The 14,441-nt window shown below is 32.8% G+C and overlaps 1 long non-coding RNA gene across 1 annotated transcript; it reads right to left on the reverse strand.

Annotated features, from left to right (window-relative positions):
- Window positions 1-11,737: 11,737 nt before the first annotated feature.
- Window positions 11,738-14,441, reverse strand: LOC148783521 (uncharacterized). The gene is made up of 2 exons (XR_016050316.1): window positions 13,513-14,441; window positions 11,738-11,966 (listed from the first exon to the last, which is right to left on the reverse strand). It is a non-coding gene; the product is annotated as an uncharacterized LOC148783521 (long non-coding RNA).

Genomic DNA, 14,441 nt, shown 5'->3' on the forward strand with positions numbered 1-14,441 from the left:
TTAGCCCAGTACTGGACTTCGAGAGGCGGTCATTTAACCACTCTTCACTGGTAAACAATCTCTTTATTGCACCTTCAGATTCCCGAGTCCACAGCCAAGTAATATGTCGTAAAGCTGGTTATGACATGCCTGATTATCTCTTTTTTCTTAGACTGTTCTCTGAACAAAAAAAAAGTTTAGAATGGTTATATATAAATCTTAACACCAACCTCGCTTGTTGTAGAGTATCTTTCACAATTTTCATATCACAGATCGCCTCTAACATAAGATCGATGTTGTGTGCAGCACATGGGGTCCATACTAGATGCTTCATCTTACCCTGATAACTTACTGCCCGTAGAAACACATGCACGCGCATTGTCCGTAATAAATTGAACTACATGTTGATCTCCCACGTCCTCTATTATCTGATCATATAGTCGTACATAGAAGTTTGCATCCTTCTTCGTCCCTGATACATCTTTGCTCAACAAAAAAACTGTACCTTTTGGGGAATAGGTCAAGAAGTTTACAAACTCCTTTTTACTAACTTTATTCAACCAACCATCACTCATGAGAGTGATGCCTGTTCTTAGCCAACTCTGTTTATATTCTTCAATTCATTTTCTAACTTCCTCCACCTCTTCGTCCAATATTGGCCCACTGAGCTCATATGCCGTCAGGGGTTTTACCTCGGGCCCGGCTCTCTGGATTGCGTTGACCATAGGTGGAAAATATGGGCTATTGGCTGCATCAAAGGGGATCCATTTATCGTAGAACCATTTTCCTATATATCTGCCCAACATGTTTCTCGTACCTTTCACCATGCCTTTGATGGTCAACTGTTATGACTTAGGCTTTGAGAGAAATAGGTCTATACAACTATGACCTGCAATACTGGCACTCGTAGATAAGCTAAAAACAATTTATTCAATTTTTTATTCCTCTTGATATATATTGCCACCTCCATACATATTTGAGCTGGGGCCCGCCATACATGCTCGAGCTGGGCCCACCATGCATGTCTGACCTAAGCCCACCATGCATGCCCATGTCATAACCACCGGGCATTCTAAACCCGTGTTCCCTCTAGTATGTTTCATGTAAAGTCATTCTTGTGGCCATCTCCAAGTCATTATTATATTGCTCTTCTGGATCATTCCCGCTTGATGGCGTATATAAACCAGCTATCTCCTCATCCATCCTTTGCGTTGCAATTTTTTTACCTTTGGTAGCCTCGAGAAATGCCGTTATCTGCTTTCTTACATTATTAGGGATACTATTGCACGCAGAAACATCTCCCTTAACCCCTGCCAAGTGCTACTTGAACCTATGTACCCCACTACTTATCACTCTTTGGTAGTAATTACAAATAATTTTGTCTTTTTTGTTGGGATCAAGTCTAACCCCATGTTGCCATGCAGGGTCTTCCGCAGATCTTGCCATGATTCAACTTTAATATGTAAAAGGTTAAAAATTAATCTGACAGTTCAACATGAAAAATAATTACCATGTGTAGTGATAATATGTAGGGGTAGTTCATGAAGTTATCTATGTAGGGGTAGTTCATGAAGTTATGTATGTAGGGATAGTTCATGAAGTTATATTTGTTGTTAATGCAAAATACTTCTATTGACAAAAATATTTTAATTCCTACTGGGAAAAATAATTTATTTATGCAACATTATAGATAAAAGTAGCCTATATCTGCCACTACATATAGAACAATAAATTTACATTGATATAATATCAATAAAAAATATATTTACAATGGTATAGTAATTCACAATGCCAATACGTATGGACTTGTCACAAATCTTGCTTTTGACAAACATGAATTAGTTCCTACTAAGAAAAAAAATATATTTATGCAACATTATTGATAAAAGAAAATCTGTATAAGTCACACTTAGAATCAAGAAAAAATTGCATTACTATAGTCATCCATAATGCCATTACATATATATTTGATACAAAAACATTTACAATGATATAGTCATTCACAATGCCACACATAAAATTTACAATGATATATTCAGCACAATCCCAACTCGATTGAAATGATCGCAATCGTACATCTCAATTACAAATATGCAAGATAATATAATAAAAAATGCAAGCTCTAAACATGGCTACAACTCAATTATAAAAAACATACATATTTTGCATTAAAAATTTAATAATAAAGTTGAAAATTGCAAGATAATATAATTATCATACATGCTACAATTTTTTTACAATGATATTCACTTTAATTCCTCATGATAATACAATTTAAAAACATGTATTTTTTGCATAAAAAATTTAAAAATTTAAAAATACATTTTTAATGTTAAACTGCATTAAAAATATAATAAAGTTTAACAACATGTATTTGTTAATGTATTTTTTTGCATTAACAACAAATTAAAAAATACAGTTTTGCATTAAAAATATAATAACATGCCACAATTTTTTTACAATGATATTCACTTTAATTCCTCATGATAATACAATTTAACAACATGTATTTTTTGTAATAAAAATTTAAGAAATTAGAAAATACAATTTTGCATTAAAAATATAATAACATGTATTTTTTTGCATAAATAATTTATCAACATGCAATTTTTTGAACTAGAAATTTAACAATAAAAATTAAAAATATTGTTTAATTCCTCATGCTAATAAAAAACTGGTCACAATTTTTCATAAAATCACGATTTTTCAAAAAATTGATCATGGATAATAAAAAAAAAAAAACGTAGTTCTTCACAGACCCACCTAACATTAGTCATTCCAACTCAAACATCCGCTTCAAATCGAATAAATTACATCAAATTGAGTACATGTTTTGATAAGCAACACTATAAGGAATCAAAACCCTATAATATTAACATATTATTATCAAAATATTAAATAAAATCGATTGAATTGAGGAAAAAAAAAAAACTTAGTCCTTTTTTTTTTCACAGACATTAGTCTGTTTTTCTCAAAAATCTAACTCAAATTGAATAAATATAATCAAATTGAATACATGTGATGATAAACAACACTATAACGAATCAAAAGCCTATAAATTTAATACATGATTTGTAAAATATTGACTGAATTTGATCGGATGACGGAAAAAAAAAACAAAAAAAACCATAATTCTTACCTGTTTTTACAAGATAATTATATAATTATATATTTTTTTTTACCTGTTTCTTACTCTTACGATCATTCACCCTGAAATTTTACAAAAAATGATTCCTTCTTCACTTGAAATCAGTGAAATGGTGGAAACCCTAAAACTCACTCTTCGATGCAAATTTTTTTGATAGAAAACGGTGCTTTTTAATACCTTTTATTGACCGAAATGGATGAGAAATTTGAATTAAAGCCTGCAAGATTCATTTATAAGGCTGAAAAAGGTGAAAAACGATAACAAAATGACAAAAAAAAATGAAATCCCATGAAGAACACTCTGCAGCCCATGTTCTTGGGCGTAACTTGGTGTGACTGGCGATTCACTATTGGGAATCGCCCGGTTCTCTTTGGACACGGGCGATTCCCGATTTTTTCGTGGAACAGGCTCAATAGCAGACGATTCCCGAGTTGAACCATGCAAGTCCGGCTCGACTAGACGAGTTTTCAAACCCTACTTCTAACCACTTAGTGACACTAGGTATCACCATCATAGTTTTCTAAAAAAGCAGCAAATAATGCCCTTATCACATAATTTTATAGCAAAAAAGAGCAAATAAAACATCTATTTGTATCATTAGGACCCACTTTTTGCCCATCACCATCCAACTATTGATTAGAAGGTGATAACTCTCAGGGCCATAGATTTTCTATCTCTAATAATTTTCTAGGGAAAATAAAAGGAAAAAAGATTTTCTAGCTAAGATTATCATATACTTTTCCCTAAATGAGCATTTAAAGTCGAAAACTCAATGCTAGACATTTGGATGGTACTCGAGATAAACATTTATGTCCCTACTAATACATTGCTTCATAATTATGAATTCGCTAGTTATAAATAGTCAGTGGCTAGTTCGTCAAGCACAGTCCGGTACCTTAGTTATAGATACCCAAAACCCTTATTGGTTTATTTTTTATGCCTAGGTACCTTGGGTTTTCCAACCGACTGACCTAGATCGTCAAGTGCAGTTCGGTATCAGCAAACATCATTTGCATAGTATGGTCCTCGAGAGACCACATTCCCACTGAGTTTATGTTCCACTATAATAAATATTTTTCATTACACACTCATAAGGCTTTTAAATATCACATAAACCCAAAAAAAATTAGATAAAGAATTGATAAATAGACTCTAAATGTTATAAAATTATTATTCCAATGACTTTATTGTATCCTCACAATTGAAAGAAAGACCTATGTGATCATTTACCGAGGAATATATATATATATATATATATATATATATATATATATATATATATTGTTTTGGTAAAAGATCACTTACAGGGGTCTTATTACAACAACATATGCTTCAAAATAAAATCGAGATCTTAAAACTTGATGCCATTGAAATAAGTATGCATTATGCTTGAGAATAAAAAAAATAAGATTGCAAGAAATAAAAGAGAAGAGTGCCGAAGATTACCTCAACCGGACTTATTACACCTCACATCAAGTCACCACCATCCGATGGCGGGTAATCGATGATCTTGGTTCAATCTCAAACCGGGAAAGCAAGTTTAGGCCAAGCCACACCAATGGAACATGAATCCCTTTAATCACAAATTCAAAGCCTAGGTGAATTCCCTTAGTAACCTAGTTTGAGAGAGATAGATTCTTTTTTTGCGAAACCTTAAAACCCTAAGCCATAAATCCATAGTTGAGAGATAAGAGAGAGAGAAGAACTCCAGAAACCTAAACCCTTAGGTTCTTTTACAATGTGGGCGAGAGAAACTTTTCTTAAGAGAGAGAGAGATAAATTCTAAGTGGGATATGAGAGAGAAATATGGAATTAGGTATAAGAGATAAGGTGTAGAGATTTTTTGATAGAGACAATCTCTTTTTATAATATTTGAACAAGATTAGGGTTTTTTAGAGTTTTCCTTGACTTGCATCTTCTTGTGAGATTGAACATAGACCGTCGATCAAGGGTGACTTGTGGGGTGAGAGATATGAGCCATCCATTCTATAGATGAGCCATCCATTCTATAGATAGACCATCAACATTATGAAGGTGTATGAACCCTTATTCCATTTCTTTAACTATTTTCTCATCAATAGAAAATAAGTTAAATTAATTTTAATTAAATATCGTGCATTCCATAAAATAGCACAGCTCTACACATATTTTCCATAAAATCTATCAAAGATATATCAAGTCAGTATGTACTTCCATATTAAGTCAATAAATGGTCAATACATACTCAATCCATAATTTGAGCATATGTCACAATTTAAAGTTACCAAAACATGAGATCACATGGACCACAAAACAAAACTTTCCATAAAATAGAAAGTAGTAAGAGGTGGGGCGCCCATGGGAGGCACAACCTTCTAGAAACATTATGGGTCCATGTGCACAATTGGCCCCCCATGATTATTTTTTATGCATTTAAAAATAACAAAATAATTTATAATGAATATTAAAACATTGTAAAATCAATATATTTAATTTTATAAATCCAAATATTATAAAATAAAATATCCAAAAGTTCATAAAAATTCAAATAATAATTTTAAAATAATCATTATCATAAAACAAACACAATTAAATTAATGTAATGGGAAATGAATCCATACGGTTTAAGAATTGAATCAACAATTATGGGGCACTCCACCTTCAACTGTGGACTACGGACCACACTTGTTTTATCAGACCGACCCAGTGTTTTCCATGACCCACAGTCCAAATAGGGGTTCATTAGTGGGTCACCAAAGTATGACCGATGAGCCAAGGGGTTGTAATCTCAGTCTGTGGATTACAGGTTTTCCCCTAGAGATGAATCTAGGTAAAAAAGAGCTGATGCTACCATAGCTCTATGGCGTATAGGGGGATCTCTCGCACATGCATACGCTTCACCCTAAAAGGTGGATTTCTGGCTTTCCCGAATGATCTATTGATCGAGTATGATGGCACATGGATGAGGTTTTGGCCCCCGTCTTTATAAGCCGTCATTACACATAAAGGTCACACAGTTCCTCATCTCACTCATCCGAACATGTTCTCCGACCTCATCAAGGGTTAACCCATGAACCCTCATCGGTTTGTTCTTCATGCCCACATAACATGAGTTTTTTCCAAGTGACTGACCTAGATCGTGAATCACAGTTCGGTATCTGCAAACATCGTTTGTATGGTCTGATCCACGAGGGACCACACTCCCATTGAATTCATGTTCCACTATATCATTTTATTTTACAAGCACTCATAAGGCCTTTAAGGGTTACATAAACCCAACAACAATAAGATCATTGCATTGCATATTCCTCTAAGTTGTAACTTTATTTAATGGCATTTGTACATATCTGATTTTTCCATTACATTTTTTTGATCAAATCCAAAAGGGAAATTGTTTCATGCTAGCTGGATCGCATTTCTACATATGCGGTCCAAAAAGTGTAAAGCATCCATCTTAAAGATGGATGCAAGTGGTGTTCCATCTAAAACAATGGAAATTAACGGTCCAAATGTTTTATTTCTAGAATTATTATTTTTAGTTTTTAATTATTATTTTTTATCATATTCATGATCTCCATGCTAGAGTTTACATGTGCTTAAAAATTAAGTCTTTAAATCCATCTCAAAAATAGATTTATTAAGAGTCCGTATTTCCACATTTGCGAGCTTGGCCGCATAAAAACCAGGTCCAATCCATAGCATTCGTTATTTTTTAATTATCTAAGTTTTAGCAATGCATATATAATCCTTGCAAAATTAATGCAAAAGTAAAGACACACAAATTTCGGTAGGTTTACATGTAAACAACCAAAACTTAACATAGCACTTTGGGAAGGAAAAGTTTATATAAGGATGCAACCTTAGAATGGAGAACTACATATACACCTAAAAAATCGATCGGAAAAGGTAGTTTTAATGTTGAAAAACCATTTGATCTATCATCGAGATATATGACCATGAAAAATAAAAAGATTTTAAGTCTCAGAAATAGTGCTTTTTACAACATATTATCTACACCGTCCATTTTCAAGATTTTCATATGTTTATAGATCTACTTGGTTTTAACCATTTTTGAAATTTAAAATTTTATAATTAAATATAAAAATAGATTTTGAGATAATCCTAAGAACATTTTATATCAAAATTATATACCATGATAAAATTTGAAGGTGCACTTTACCTCTACACCTACGGATGCATCAGTATGCCCACTGCACCCCTTTGGAAAACACCCATTTACCTAAGAAAAAACTTGATATAAGGTTGCAACCTTAAAATGTGTGCACTTCAGAAATCCACCATGGAAGGTTGTTTTGAGTTTTGATATTGGAAAACCATCTAATTGATTACTTCGACATCGAGATGTATGCATATGAAAAGACAAAGAGATTATGTATCTTAAAAATAGTGTATCTTGCAACAAATTATCTAGATCGTCCATTTTCAAGATTTTTAGGTGTTTATAGATCTATTTGATTTAAACCATTTTTGGAGTTATAAATTTTTTTTATTTAGACATGAAAATAGATTCTAATGTCAACCTAATAAATTTTGACACCAAAATTATATTTATGATAAAATTTGGAGATGCACCTTAATTTAATTGTTTAAGGTTGCAACCTTATACAAACCATACCTTTAACCTAATTTATCCTCTTTTTTTTAAAGAATAAAAAAACTCCAATCCATATTCTTGGAAGGATGTATGTATTCAAGATATCAACTTCATCAAACTCAACTAGAATAACTTAAAACCTATACCATCTTAAATAAGGTTGAACAGCATCCTAGCGTCTCATGAATCACACAAAAATCCGAATAGTTTGAAAAATAGGGCCTAGATATTAGATAAATCCTGAAATGGCATAAGGGTCTCTATTAAGAAGGGATTGGAGTATCACACCTAGGGCTCGAAGCCTTGAATTTTGGTGCTCTACCTTGGACCTCCCCAGTGGCCCAAACAATGTTCAAACCTTTGGGGTGTGGCAGTGCTTTATGCCACCATAGGAGGGGCTCTTTCCCAACCCCAACTTTGAAATTCTTGCCCTAATGAGGGGGGGTGCTAGAAGCTTCTAAAAGATTTTAGGGAATATCCGATGATTTTTTATATGCATTTTCCTTCATTAATCTCATTTGTCAAATGAAGACCCTAGATCTTTGTTTCTTGGGAAAATTACTTGAACCCCCTTGTCAAACGTATTACATAGAGGACCCTTAAAAAAAAAAACATTTTCTCATCGTATGCCTAGACATTGTTTTCTCCTCATCAAACCCTCCTATGTGAGTTTAAAATGGCATTTAAGATGAAAATATATCTGATTAGCAAATTAAAAAAATAGCCATTTAATATTTTGGGGGAGTGTTGCAATGTTGTGGTTTCTTGGTGATTTAATCGGTGAAATGGAGGTGGGGTTTATGGCCATCCGTTATGGAGGGAAGCCACATGGGGACTAAAAGAATAATGAAAAACAAGAAAATTTGTCAAAGTGGCTGGATTTTTCTTTTTACATCCATTTGCCACATGACTTTAGAGGGCTCTATAGTAGCATGAATTTAAATTATTGACTATGTAAGTTTTCAAAATATTTGATTCTTCAAAATTTCTTAATTTTTTGCATTTTAATTTTTATGTGTTAATTTTTTATTTCTTAATTTTATTTTTGATTTTATTTTTGATTTTCAAACTCCCAACGCAAGAGGAATTCTAATAGGGATGTTTTTAAAATTATGTGTTTATCATTTCAAAAATTTTAATTGTTTTGATTTAAAATTCATAACCTAGCATATGTATCTATTTCCAAAATTTATCCCAGTTTTTAAAAAATTTCTAAAAATATTTTTGAAAATGAAGGAGTTGGATCGGCCTGGAAATGATGACATTGTCCCACCATTTCATCTAAAGATCAAAGAGATGGCCCACTCCAAAAATTGATTGTGTAACTGGGAGGAGTGAACATTGGATTAACTAAACCTCTCCTAAACCCTACCTAGTGAGAGAACTTTCCAAGAGATCTAGAATCCTTCCTTAGACATCCTTAGTAAAACTTGAAACCTTCAAAATCTTCAAACCTTTGAGCTATTAAGAAGCCACAACAGGCAAAAGGGATAAGGAACTTGAGATCAAGCTACATTTGAGTTCATTTCATTACATTCAACTTAAGAACTCATAATCAGTGGCATGATGGAACCCATGCAGCAATCCCAACGTACATTGTGGAAAATATCCCAAGACCCAATACCCAATTTGTTAGGCAGCATAGCAAATAGTAGTCAATATGCCAACATACTTGATGGGACCACCATTCTTTGACCATTGGGTATCTGATTTCAAGTTTTTATCGGTCTCAATTGTCTACTTCTTCGACACTCTTTTGTCCTCAAAGAGTAAGGAGTACTAAAGAAGAACAACTATAGACACCTCTTCCAAATTTAATTTTACTTTTGAAGTCTTAAAACCTTGGAGCATACTATCCTAATCCACCATATGACAAATTAAACCATAGTCCATACCTAGATCATAGTCCAGCCCCAATACTCTCTAAAACTTGCCATAGATCCCAAATATCTAAATTTAGGATACCAAATATCCTAAAATAGGCAAATACCGCTACAGGTTCAATATAAAATATTCTAAGACCAGTTAAATCAAGAAATTTTTAGCATAATTTTTAAGAAACTATATCAGAATTGAAAATCCATAAAAACAAAATTTGTGAGTCAGAGTCAAACAATTGTATGCACACTGGTATAATGCTCAACGACGAATAAAACTTTCCTGACATATGGCTGCCCCCCGAACTTTCGGATTCTTCTATATTTTAGGATAGTTTTTCTTATAAATAGATCTTTCTAAGCCTTTTCCAAGAAGAAGACAGTGAAAACCCTAGCCTCTAAACCTTAATCCTAATTCCAAATCTGAAACCCTATACCATAGACCTAGACCCTTGAAACTGGGATCTTATAATGCCTTCTTCAGCCAACATTTAAAAATAAAAGTACTCTTTTCAAGTCAAATCAAAGCCCTAGAATGCAATATCGAAGATTAAAGAGCAAGGATTCAATCTTTGTCGTTTGTTCCAGACCTAACTCCTTATTCTAGGTTCTTTCTCCATTTTATTCTATTTTTCCTTATTATTCTTTAATTATTATTAATTTTATATCTTTATTTATTGTTATTTAATGATTAATATTTAAAATCATGTGCAATGCATGTACATATCAATAGTTTATTATATATATATATATATATATTCCATCCCTCTCGGTTTGCTTTCACCCGTGCTTTTTGTTTGTATGCCAACTTTAAGTGGTCGGAAACATAAAAGATCCATTTCCTATCAAACAGCAAGCAAAAGGCTAATTTTCCCAAAAAAAAACCCATTTCCTACAGTACATTACATGAAAAATCCATTTTTAACAGTTATGGGGGCTAATTTTATGCTACAATAAATGGGTTCAATTGCCACAATCCTTCCAATAGGACCTATATAGCTTGTTCAAAATTCCTTAAAGAAAGACATGTGGACATTGATTTTCAAGATATTATTTTAAATTTTCAAGATATTTTTATGAGGTACTTGAATGAAGTGGAAAAAAAAATCATATATTAATGGTGTAATTTACACAAGGTGTCAACCTTAAATGATCAAAATAAGGCACATCCCCAAGTTCTATTGATAGATGCAATTTAGGTGCTAGAAACTCTTATTGATAAATTCAGCCTAAGTAATTTAATGGTTCCCTGGTTCTCGTTCTCGAGAAAATTTTGATGTTAAGAGCATGGTAAATAAGTGCACGTTAGTCATGTTCTTGGGGAGAAAAACCACGAGTCAAACATGCATTCATTCAGGAGGGAGTATATTTTGGTACAACTTCTAACATTTTTGCAGTGTTAGCAAACTCGACCGGTCCAACTCGGAACCGGCCACTCAAATTAGAGCGGGACATTGGCCGAGTCAATTTTGGCTAGTTTTGGTGGTTTGGCTGAGTATTTAAAATATATATATATATATATATATATAATCCTTAAAAGTAAGGGATTTATTTGTAATGTGTTTTTAAATATTTTTTAATCATTTTGGTAACAGTTGATAGTGTTTTGGTCATAAATACTTTTTCTTACATTTTCCCATGTGTTTTGGCCATAAATACTTTTCTTATATTTTTCCATCTTTATTAAAAAATTTCAAAAATATTCCTGGGCACAAATCGATTTTTATTAAATCCATTTTTTCATTGATTTTCAACTTCAATTGGATGTGTTTTGTTTAATTATTCTTCAAATATACTTTTCATTTTTCTTTTAGATTTTTTTGAACACTCTTTGGACCGGCCAGAACCTGCCTAATTAGGCTAGTTTGATTTTTCAAACAGTGTGCATTTTTGTTTATATTGCACTATCCCCCCAAATAGTGTGCATTTTTGTTTATATTGCGCTATTCCCCCAAACAGCAGTAGGAATAAAGGGCGGGACGTTATGTTGAGGCATCCGCCGCTTAACCACCGATTCTCCAACTCTATTTCTTTGCATGCTAAGATCCTCTTTTTGCTTTGTTTCAATCTCCTTCTCGAGTGAATTTTGTACATATGATAATATTCATTATTGATTTAACATGCTAGAAACAACATATCCATAGAAAAATATATTAGATTTAATAACATATCACCAATATAGAAATGGAACTCGTACTAGATGGCTTCAAGCCTACAAGTCAAATACATGAAAACTCATTGTCACAACCTTCAAAGTTTCATGGGGACTAGACTTATTAGATCACTATTTAGGGTATGAAGAACATGTTATTCGGGGCAGCAAAAGAGGCTCCCCCCATGCGTATTATTCCGCAACATTTCTTACAATCTGTAAAAGAAAACAAACAACTAGCGAGTGGTTCGTATCAAATCAAGTGCTTGACTAACCTGGCAACATAACAGATTAATAGTGATGAAAATGGACCCGGACCTGGACCTGGAGCCGGACCAGGTTCTGGGTATGGTAAAAAAATTCGACCCAGTGGGGGTTGGGTCCTGGGCCATGTGGACCTAACCCGACCAGACCGGACCGAAATGGTGCTATTGTTTAAATAATATATAATATTTAAATAAAGATAACTATATATTTATAGTTATAATATTTAAATAATACATATTGAAATTTCTCCACTCCTACTGATATTGAGATGAGAGGAATCTGATTCAATAGCTTTTAATACAAGGAATTGCTAGGGCTTTTGAGTTCTGCAGGTTATTGATTTCTTCTCTAGATACAAAAAGATCCGAGGCCATTGCACGATTACACAACCCATATAGGATATATAGGATTTGGGGGCTTGAAATAAGCACCTTGGTTTTCATGGCAAGTTTCTCATTATTTTTCAAGAGAGAGAGAACAGTCCCCTTTTGACTGATGCTCCTTGCATCATAGAGAGAGAGAACAGTCCCCTTTTAACTGATGCTCCTTGCATCATAAGAAAAAGCCACTCGAGATCCTGGTTATTTAAAATTTTAAAGAAAAATGCCATTAAATTTTAGTCAAGAATTATATTGAACACTACAATATTCAAAGATGCCCCATTTTTTGGAAAATGATTACTCTAAATTGAGGAGACAAATAAGAAGCAGGAGATGGAAAAAACAATCACATTCTTTCTTTATTTCCATACAATCATCTCATTTTGTACTTTCTCTGTTTTGAAAATTTCAAGTACCTGTGGTCTATGGAAGAAGAGAGAGAGGTTCAACGCACCTAAGCAACAGAGGGTGAGACTGGTGAGGATGAAGAAGAGGAACTTCGCATCAAAATGACCCATTTATTTTTCTCCTTGAAACAAAGTTTTGAGTTTTTGGAGTGAATTACAAGAGACCCAATTGGTTTTTAAATGTGCTACCAAGCATATGAAATTATCGAATCAGTCTTAATACAACAGTAACCTATTTGTTCTTAAGAATTTGTTTAACACATTGCGTGGAAATTTACAGGTGGAATTAGATGCAGAGGGTAAGGCTTTTTTTGAGAGAATATTTGACTGTATTAGTGTATTACTAATGAATATCAATTTTACTGATGCAAAATACTAAACAACATAATTATTAACAAATAACAGTAAGTGTCAACAAATTCTCACATTAACAAATAAATATGACTAAATTCAATAAAACTCTTGTTCTGATAAATGTCAGATTTATCATTTTCTAATAGATATCATAGTTTTAAATATTAGAAATGTCCATTTTTTCCTAAAATTATTAGTAGAATGCAGGCAAAACTAGATTGCTGGAATCACAAAGAAACACCAACTTAGTAATTGAATAAAAAAATTTAATTTTTTTTTGCTGAAAAAGGGGAAGAACATGAGCTTAAAAAAATAATTCAAAAACTTAAAATATAAAACAACAAATAATCGTACCTGATTTTGATGAAATCTCGTTCTGCCACGATCAGTCAGCAAAAAAAAAGGGATCAAATTGATGAAGTACAACCACAGAAATCGAGATTTGACGGAAAACCCTAATCCGATAAAAAAAAACCCAAATTTCAGTCAAGAAATTCACAATCCGGCATTTTTTGGGTTCAATCCAACCCCAATTGATGTTTTATATATCTAAATAGTGATTCCTCTCTATTATTCATAAAAAAAAAGACCAATTTTGATGAATTTTGATGACGTTTGGTGACAAAGGAGAAGAACACGAGCTAAAAAAACATAATTTGTAAACTTAAAATATAAAACAACAAATAACCGTAGGGATCAAATTGATAAAGAACAACCACAAAAATCGACATTCGGTGGAAAACCCTAATCTGCTAAAACATCCCCAAATTTCTTCACGGAAATTTTTTTCTTACGTTGGATCAAAATTTCCTTGAAGAAATTTGGGGATTTTTAAGCGGATTAGGGTTTCTGCCAAAAGTCAATTTCTATGGTTGTTCTTTATCGATTTGATCCCTAGGATTATTTGTTGTTTCCTAGATAAAGTGGTTTCTAGAAAAAAACGAGCAAATAAAATGTAATCCTATTCATCTTTATTTATATCATTAGGAACCACTTTCATCCAACTAATGATTAGAAGGTGATAACTCGGCCCTTAGATTTTCTAGCTATAATAATTTTCTAGAAAAAAAAAGAGGAAATAATATTTTCTAGCTAAGATTATCATATATTTTTCCCTAAATGAGCATTTAAAGTCGAAAACTCAATGCTAGAGATTTGGATGGTACTCAAGAAAAACATTTGTGTCCCTACTAATACATTGCCTCATAATTATGAATTGGCTAGTTATAAATAGACACAGGGGCTATCGAACAACGATTCATCAAACGGGTGATGACATCGCG

This window comes from Amborella trichopoda, chromosome 1 (genome assembly GCF_054954075.1).
Source record: "Amborella trichopoda isolate Santa Cruz 75 chromosome 1, AtrichopodaSantaCruz75HAP2 v2.0, whole genome shotgun sequence".
In the NCBI taxonomy this organism is placed as follows: Eukaryota; Viridiplantae; Streptophyta; class Magnoliopsida; order Amborellales; family Amborellaceae; genus Amborella; species Amborella trichopoda.